This window comes from Oncorhynchus mykiss, chromosome 4, assembly GCF_057628025.1.
Source record: "Oncorhynchus mykiss isolate SJ-2025 chromosome 4, ASM5762802v1, whole genome shotgun sequence".
Lineage (NCBI taxonomy): Eukaryota > Metazoa > Chordata > Actinopteri > Salmoniformes > Salmonidae > Oncorhynchus > Oncorhynchus mykiss.
This window is the reverse complement of record NC_143025.1, coordinates 79,304,805-79,313,452: the sequence shown is the minus strand read 5'-3', so window position 1 is coordinate 79,313,452 and position 8,648 is coordinate 79,304,805. Positions and strand designations below refer to the sequence as shown.

Sequence of the window (8,648 nt, the reverse complement as noted above, 5' to 3'; positions counted from 1 at the left end):
TGCACGCCCAATTTTTCAGTTTTTGATTTGTTAAAAAAGTTTGAAATATCCAATAAATGTCGTTCCACTTCATGATTGTGTCCCACTTGTTGTTAATTCTTCACAAAAAAATACAGTTTTATATCTTTATGTTTGAAGCCTGAAATGTGGCAAAAGGTCGCAAAGTTCAAGGGGGCCGAATACTTTCGCAAGGCACTGTACGTCACATATGTATCCTAGGTATCCTCCATACGTCACATATAGGGGATACCTAGGAAAGATGAATGGAGAAAAGTACAGAGAGATCCTTAATGATAACCTGCTCAGGACGTACAGGACCTCCAGCAGGACAACAACCCTAAGCACACAGCCAAGACAACACAGGAGTGGCTTCGGGACAAGTCTCTGAATGTCCTTGAGTTGCCCAGCCAGAGCCTGGACTTGAACCTGATCAAACATCTCTGGAGAAACCTGAAAATAGCTGTTCAGCGACACTCCCCTTCCAACCTGACAGAGCTTGAGAGGATCCGCAGAGAAGAATGGGAGAAACTTCCCAAATACAGGTGTGCCAAGCTTGTAGTGTCATACCCAAGAAGATTCGAGGCTGTAATCGCTGACAAAGGTGCTTCAACAAAGTACTGAGTAAAGGGTCTGAATACTTATATAAATGTGATATTTCCAGAGGTGTTTTTTATATATATTTGCCAAAAAATCTAAAAACTATTTTTTCTTTGTAATTATGGGGTATTGTGTGTAGATTGATGAGGGGAAAAAACAATTGAATCAACTTTATAATAAGGCTGTAATGTAACAAAATGTTGAAATAGTCAAGGTGTCTGAATACTTTCGGAATGCACTGTAGGCCTACTGCAGCTCTGATTGGTTATGAGGTACCAGTACAGTCTGTGTAGAGTATGGGGGTTGAGTAGTGTCTGTCAATGCAATAGAATCCTACTCTGATGCGTTCTGCCTACAACTAAATCTCTTGCATAGTTTGTTTTGTTTCGGTATGTTGCATTGAAAGTGGCTAATATTGTATTGATTCAGTAACAATTGCCACAGTAAAGGGAAACGTTGTTAACTAACAGGGAAATCTCTAGAAAGTTGAGTGAAGTTCAATCTCCTGCATCTCTCCTGGGCTGATATTTATTATGTGCGGCAGTCCTGGGAGCTGCGCAACAGTCTTGGGCTACTGTGCAGCTTAGAGGGAACATTGCTGGGGCCCATCAAAACAGCAATGCAACGGAGGCCTTTTTTTTGTGTTACCAGTATGATAGCCAGGAGAGAAGCACCTTGGAGGGGTAGTTTCCAGTACAGACCGGTGGAAGCTGGGAGGGTGGCAAGCGCTCCACCGGGCGTGGGAGAGTCCAAAAGAGTACATCCAAGGGGAGTTCAAGTTTGGCAGTAGTCCAAAAGCATCCAAGGCATAATGTCAAGTGGAAGAATGAAAGCAGCAGTAGGCAGCTGTCTGCTCACGTAATGCCCCAGTGCAAGTAGGCGTCAAGAGTTTCAGAAAACCTGTTTTGTATGTCTCCTTGCAATATTTCAATATTGTCTGTGTTCACAGCCAGATGAAACAAAGGTAAATGGAGACTAAAATCCATGAAAAGCTTTTCAGCTACAAACACTGATCAGACAAAATAAGATATGCTTGCGGCCATTTACTGACCCCTCAAACACACACACATAATCACAGACACACACCTGTACGCACTGTTAAACTTAACTTTTAAACACTTTGTAAGAAGAGTTGTATTGTGCAGATATAATTTATTTGTCCTGTAATACTTAAATGAAGGATGGACTCCTACTGGTCCCCAATTATAGAAGACTTAACATATCATCAATATTTAACTGACCTCTCCTTTAACCAAAAAAAGAGTATAATGATCTAGAGAGAGCACTCTTAGCCCTGTTCTCTCTGAGGCAGCAAAGAGGGAGCTAAACCTTCCAGAGCGACAGCGTTCCCCAATACCAGGAGGGCACAAATCCCCACCGGCACCTCACCCACAGGGAACTCAGGGGCAGGGCGGGGGAGTCAGGAGTTGTGAAGGACAATTGACAGACCTGTGAAAATTTAATCAGGCCCATGAATTAATCAATAAGAGGAGAAGTGTAAATGAAGCTCTTAAACGCAGGCCGGAGGGAGGCCCAATCAGCCCAATGCCCCCGTGCACCACGCACCTTGCCGCTTCTATACGGCACTTCCTGAATTAATCATTTCTTGAAGGTCCAGGGCCGATGATCTCAAGGCCGAGCTGGAGAACACGTGAGAAGCTCAACTGACGGTCTGAATATTTACAATGTAAAAACAGATCACTTAGCATATTCACCTGGCCAGCCACGCATCAGTGCCCATCATTCCTGTGCTGCCTGATGCATTTATTATGGGAGCCAATTTAGAGGAGAGAGCCTGTATGTCAATATCATGTAATAAAGCGTCATAAACAGCTAATTTTGATTGCTCTGTACAGGAGGGTGCTGAGGCTTCATTGTTAGGTTCCTGGCTCCCTGGAAGAGTAGGAGGAGGAGGAGGAGGGTGTGTATATCTCTCTTTCCTACCATATGATTTCCTATACATTAGATGAGTTCCTAAACATTACAGTGTTAGTTTATAATTATAGTCTACATTACAATGGTTCATTCATAGATATGGAGCCATGGGAGGCTGATAGCTTCTGTCAGTACCTCGTCAGTGGAGTGAGATTGTCTGGTTGAATAGGCTTCATTATTATGTTTCACTGTACTGTGCTATACTGTACAGTACTATACTGTGCTATGTTGTACAGTACTATACCGTCCCTTAGTTTTCTGTATTTTCTCATGCTTTGTGTTTTGTTTGGACCCCAGGAAGAGTAGCTGTTGCTTCTTCAGCAGCTAATGGGGATCCAAATAAGAAATCATAAAATCACACTGTACTATACTGTACTGTACTATACTGTACTGTACTACACTGTACTATACTGTACTGTAATATACTGTGGGGGGTATCCAAATGTGTCTTGGAGGAAGAAGGTTAACTTCATTTCGGGATCCTCACTCCGACACTTAGAGGGAGCGAGATTTCGTCATCTCTGTGTAATCTACATCCACACATATTTGGGTTTACTTTTCTAGGAGTTAACATGTGAAATTGAAAATGCGAAGGCAACGTGGCGTGGTAATTGGCAATGCCAGGTTCGGCTAAAGCTAGTGGAACTATGCCCACATCAAATTGAAAAGCACGGTGGTGGAGAGCGAGAGAGAGCGAGAGAGAGCGAGAGAGAGAGAGAGCGAGAGAGAGCGAGAGAGAGAGAGAGAGAGCGAGAGAGAGCGAGAGAGCGAGCAAGACAAAGAGGAGAGGGAGGTCCTGTATCTGGCAAAGCACAACTTTGCTTATCATTGGCGTGTTTGAAAGAGAGACAGAGAAGGAAAGACATTAAAGGCGAGAGAGAGAATGTGAGAGACACACACACACACAGAAGAAATGGAGTCTTATAGCTGGCAGACCATTCACATTTTAGTCATTTAGCAGACACTCTTATCCAGAGCGACTTCGAATTTGTGCCAGACCAGTCCTTAGCTTGCCACTAGAGAGAGAGAGAGCATGGTCATGTGCAGGCAACAGCATCCTGCAGCAGCAGAAGCAGCAGTTGCATCCTGCAGCAGCAGCAGTAGGACTAGCAGTAACATCCTGCAGCAGTAGAATTAGCAGTAGGTGTCACGTTCTGACCTCTATTTCTGTTGTTTTGTATTTATTTAGTATGGTCAGGGCGTGAGTTGGGTGGGCAGTCTATGTTTGTTTTTCTATGTTTTGGGGCATTTCTATGTTTTCGGCCTAGTATGGTTCTCAATCAGAGGCAGGTGTCATTAGTTGTCTCTGATTGAGAATCATACTTAGGTAGCCTGGGTTTCACTGTGTGTTTGTGGGTGATTGTTCCTGTCACTGTGTTTGTCGTCACAGGATAGGACTGTTTTGCGTTCTCACATTTCTTGTTTTCGTTAGTTTGTTCATGTGTAGTGATTTATTAAAATATGAACAACCACCACGCTGCGCTTTGGTCCGCTTCTCCTCCTCCTACAGACGAACGCCCTTACAGAATCACCCACCACAAAGGGACCAAGCGGCGTGGTAACGGGCAACAGCAACAGCAGCAGCAGGAGAAGGAACAGAGGCAGCAGCAGCAGGAACAGCAACAGCGAGATCAGGATTTTGGGACATGGGAGCAGAATCTGGACTACACAACTTGGGAGGAGATAGACAGGTGGGCGGTCGACCCAGGGAGAGTGCCGGAGCCCGCCTGGGATTCGATGGAACAGTGCGCGGAAGGTTACAGGAGAATGAGGTTGGCGAAGCAAGCACGGCGGCGCGGACGGAAGCCCGAGAGTCACCCCCAAAAGTTTCTTGGGGGGGGGCACAGGGGGAGTGTGGCAGAGTCAGGAGTCAGACCTGAGCCAACTCCCCCCGTTTATCGTGAGGAGCCAAGGAGGAGCTCAGAACCAGAGCTGGTGTTGGAGGTGAGCGAAGCAGAGACTGTGAAGGAGTTAATGGGGAAATTGGAGGAGAGTGATATGAGGGACTTGCTGGTTTGGTGCATGAGGCACGACATTCGCCCGACGGAGCGTGTCAGGGATTTAATGGCACCGGGGTCAGCTCTCCATACTCATCCTGAGGTGCGTGCGAGGGGTCTGGTGAAGACTGTGCCAGCCTCACGCACCAGGCCTCCTGTGCATCTCCCTAGCCTTGCACGTCCTGTGCCATCTCAGCACTACAGTGCTCCTAGCAGTGCTAACTGTGGCGGGCGTGGTGCTGGTCAGGCACCGTGTTATGCAGTTGTGCGCACGGTGTCCCCAGTACGCGTGCTTAGCCCGGTGCGCTACATCACAGCTCCCCACATCTGCCGGGCTAGGGTGAAGATCCAGCCAGGGCGGTTGGTGCCAGCCCTGCACTCAAGAGCTCCAGTGCGCCTGCACGGCCCGGTCTATCCGTCACCACCTCCACGCACCAGCCCTCCGGTGGCAGCTCCCCGTACCAGGCTGTCTCTCCGGCCCATCCTTGCAGGGGCTCTCTCCTCTCCAGCGCTGCCGGAGTCTCCCGCCTCTCCGGCGCTACCAGAGCCTTCCTCCTCTCCAGAGCTGCCGGAGTCTCCCGCCTGTTCGGCGCTACGAGAGCTACTCAGTCCGGCGCTTCCAGAGCCTTCCTCCTCTCCAGCGCCGCCAGTGCCGCTCGTCAGCCCAGCGCTGCCGGGTGCAGTGGCATGTGCCTGTAATCCAAGTCACTGGGAGGCTGAGGTTGGTGGATCAAGTGAGCTGAGGAGCTCTGGGCTGCAGCACGCTATGTCGAACGGGTGTCCATGCTAAGTTCTGTATCGATATGGTGTTCCTGGGGGAGCCTGGGACCACCAGGTTGTCTAAGGAGGGGTGAACCGGCCCAGGTCGGAAACGAAGCAGGTCAAATCGCCCCTCTGTCCCGAGCAGCTATCGCCCCTCTGTCCCGAGCTGCTATCGCCCCTCTGTCCCGAGCTGCTATCGCCCCTCTGTCCCGAGCAGCTGCCCCTCTGTCCCGAGCAGTTGTCCCTCTGTCCCGAGCAGCTGTTTCACCTCTGTCCCGAGCTGCCCCTCTGTCCCGAGCAGCCCCTCTGTCCAGTGGGGTCATTGAAAGGGGTGGCCATGGTGAGTAAGCCAGGGAGGCGGACAATAAGGCGGACTAAGACAATGGTGAAGTGGGGTCCGCGTCCCGCGCCAGAGCCGCCACCGCGGACAGACGCCCACCCAGACCCTCCCCTATAGGTCAAGGTTTTGCGGCTGGAGTCCGCACCTTTGGGGGGGGGGTACTGTCACGTTCTGACCTCTATTTCTGTTGTTTTGTATTTATTTAGTATGGTCAGGGCGTGAGTTGGGTGGGCAGTCTATGTTTGTTTTTCTATGTTTTGGGGCATTTCTATGTTTTCGGCCTAGTATGGTTCTCAATCAGAGGCAGGTGTCATTAGTTGTCTCTGATTGAGAATCATACTTAGGTAGCCTGGGTTTCACTGTGTGTTTGTGGGTGATTGTTCCTGTCACTGTGTTTGTCGTCACAGGATAGGACTGTTTTGCGTTCTCACATTTCTTGTTTTCGTTAGTTTGTTCATGTGTAGTGATTTATTAAAATATGAACAACCACCACGCTGCGCTTTGGTCCGCTTCTCCTCCTCCTACAGACGAACGCCCTTACAGTAGGACTAGCAGTAACAAACTGCATCAGATGTAGCAGAAGCATCCTGGAGCAGCATCAGCAGTAGCATCAGTGGAGTAACAGCAGTAGTAGTAGTAGCAGAAGCAGCAGTAGTAGTAGCAGTAGCAGCAATAGCAGTAGCAGCAGCAGAAATAGCAGCAGCAATAGAAGCAGATTTATCAACAGTAGCAGTAACATAAGCAGCATCCGTAGCAATAGTAGTCATAGCAACAGCAATAGTAACAGCAGCAGTAGAAGCAGTAGCAGTTGCAGTAGCAGGAGCAGCAGTAGTAGAAGCAGTAGCAGAAGCAGAAGTAGCAGTAGCAGCCGCAGCAGTCGTAGTATCAGCAGTAGCAATAGTAGTAGCAGCAGTAGTAGTAGTAGCAACAGCAGTAAAATAAGTAGAGATAGCAGTAGTAGTAGCAGCAGTAGTAGCAGTAGCAGCAGCAGCAGCAGCAGTAGAGGAGATAGTAGTAGCAGCAGTAATAGCATTATAAGCAGTAGCAGAAGACTAGGAGCAGCAGTAGTGGTAGCAGCAGTATCAGGGGCCGCAGTAGCAGCAGCAGCAGCAGTAGCAGTAGCAGCAGCAGCAGTAGCATTAGTAGCAGCAACAGTAGAAGTAGCAGCAGTAGTAGCAGCAGCAACCACAACAGTAGTAGCATCCTGCAACAGCAGTAGAGTACCAGCAGCGGTAGTAGTAGCAGTAGCAGTAGAAGTAGCAGTAGCAGCAGTAGGAGTAGAAGTAGAAGCAGATGCAGTAGTAGAGCAGCAGCAGCAGAAGAAATATCAATAGTATCAGTAGCAGTAGCACCAGTAGTAGTAGCAGTAGCAACAGCACTAGAGTAGCAGCAGCAGCAGTAGTAGTAGCAGTAGAAGTCGAAGTAGCAGTAGCAGCAGTAGTAGTGGCAGCAGTAGCAGCAGTAGTAGTGGCAGCAGAAGCAGTAGTAGCAGTAGTAACAGCAGCAGCAGCAGGGGTAGCAGCAGCAGTAACAGCAGTATAGTAGCAGAATCAGCAGTAGCAGAAGTAGTACTGTCAGTAGCAGCAGTAGAAGTAGCAATAGTAGCAGTAGCAGCAGTAGTAGAGGTAGTAGCAGTAGCAAAGGTAGCAACAGCAGTAGAGTAGCAGCAGAAGTCATTGAAGTAGAAGTAGAAGTAGCAGAAGCAGCAGTAGGCAGTAGGAACAGCAGCATCCGCAGGAGTAGGTGTAGCAGCAGTAACAACAGCAGTAGCAGCAGCAGTAGAACCAGTAGCATCAGCAGTAGAAGTAGTAGCAGCAGAAGCAGCAGTAGTAGTAGTAGCAGCAGTAGCAGTAGTAACAGCAGCAGCCGCAGGAGTAGGAGTAGGAGTAGGAGAAGCAGCAGTAGCAATAGCAGAAGCAGCAGCAGTAGTAGCAGCAGCAATAGTAAAAGTAGCAATAGCATTAGTAGCAGCAGCAGTAGAAGTAGCAAGAGCAGCAGTAGCAAAAGCAGCAGAAGTAGCAGCAGTAGTAGTAGTAGCAGCAGTAGCAATAGCAGAAGCAGCAGCAGTAGTAGCAGAAGCAAAAGTAGAAGTATCATTAGCAGCAGTAGCAGCAGCAGTAGCATAAGCAGCAGAAGTAGCAGCAGTAGTAGTAGTAGCATCAGTAGTAGCCGCAGTAGTAGTAGCAGCAGTAGTAGTAGAAGCAGTAGCAGCAGTAGTTGCAGCAGTAGTAGCAGCAGAGGTGGTAGCAGCACCAGCATCAGTAGCAGCAGGAGCAGCAGTAGCAGTAGAAGCAGTAGAAGTAGCAATAGCAGCAGTACTAGCAGCAGAAGTAGCAAAAGCAGTAGCAGCAGTAGCATAAGCAGCAGCAGTAGCAGCAGTAGCAGTGGTAGCAGTAGCAGCAGTAGTAACCGTAGAAACAGCAGCAGGAGCAGGAGTAGCAGCAGCAGTAGCAGCAACAGTAGTAGTAGCAGTAGCAGAGGTTGTAGTAGCAGCAGTAGCAGCAGTAGTATCAGCAGTAGCAGCAGCCGTAGCAGCAGCAGTAGTAGAAGTAGCAGCAGTAGTAGCAGCAGTAGCAGTAGCACCAGTAGCAGCAGCCATAGCAGCAGCCGTGGCAGCAGCAGTAGAAGTAGCAAGAGCAGCAGTAGCAAAAGCAGCAGAAGCAGCAGCAGTAGTAGCAGCAGCAAAAGTAGAAGTATCAAGAGCAGCAGTAGCAGCATAAGTAGCGGAAGTAGCAGCAGTAGTAGCAGTAGCAGCAGTAGTAGCAGCAGTAGTAGTAGAAGCAGTAGCAGCAGTAGTACCAGCATCAGTAGCAGCAGAAGCAGCAAAAGCAGTAGCAGCAGTAGCATAAAGCAGCAGCAGTAGCAGCAGTAGTAGTGGTAGCAGTAGCAGCAGTAGCAACAGTAGAAACAGCAGCAAGAGCAGCAGTAGCAGCAGCAGTAGCAGCAGCAGTAGTAGTAGCAGTAGCAGAGGTTGTAGTAGCAGCAGTAGCAGCAATAGTATCAGCAGTAGCAGCAGC

The 8,648-nt window shown here is 48.8% G+C and overlaps 1 non-coding gene across 1 annotated transcript; it reads left to right on the top strand.

Annotated features, from left to right (window-relative positions):
- The first annotated feature begins 5,201 nt into the window (after positions 1 to 5,201).
- LOC149984150 (signal recognition particle RNA) lies at positions 5,202 to 5,498 on the top strand. Its single transcript, XR_016495661.1, has one exon.
- Positions 5,499 to 8,648: the final 3,150 nt, after the last annotated feature.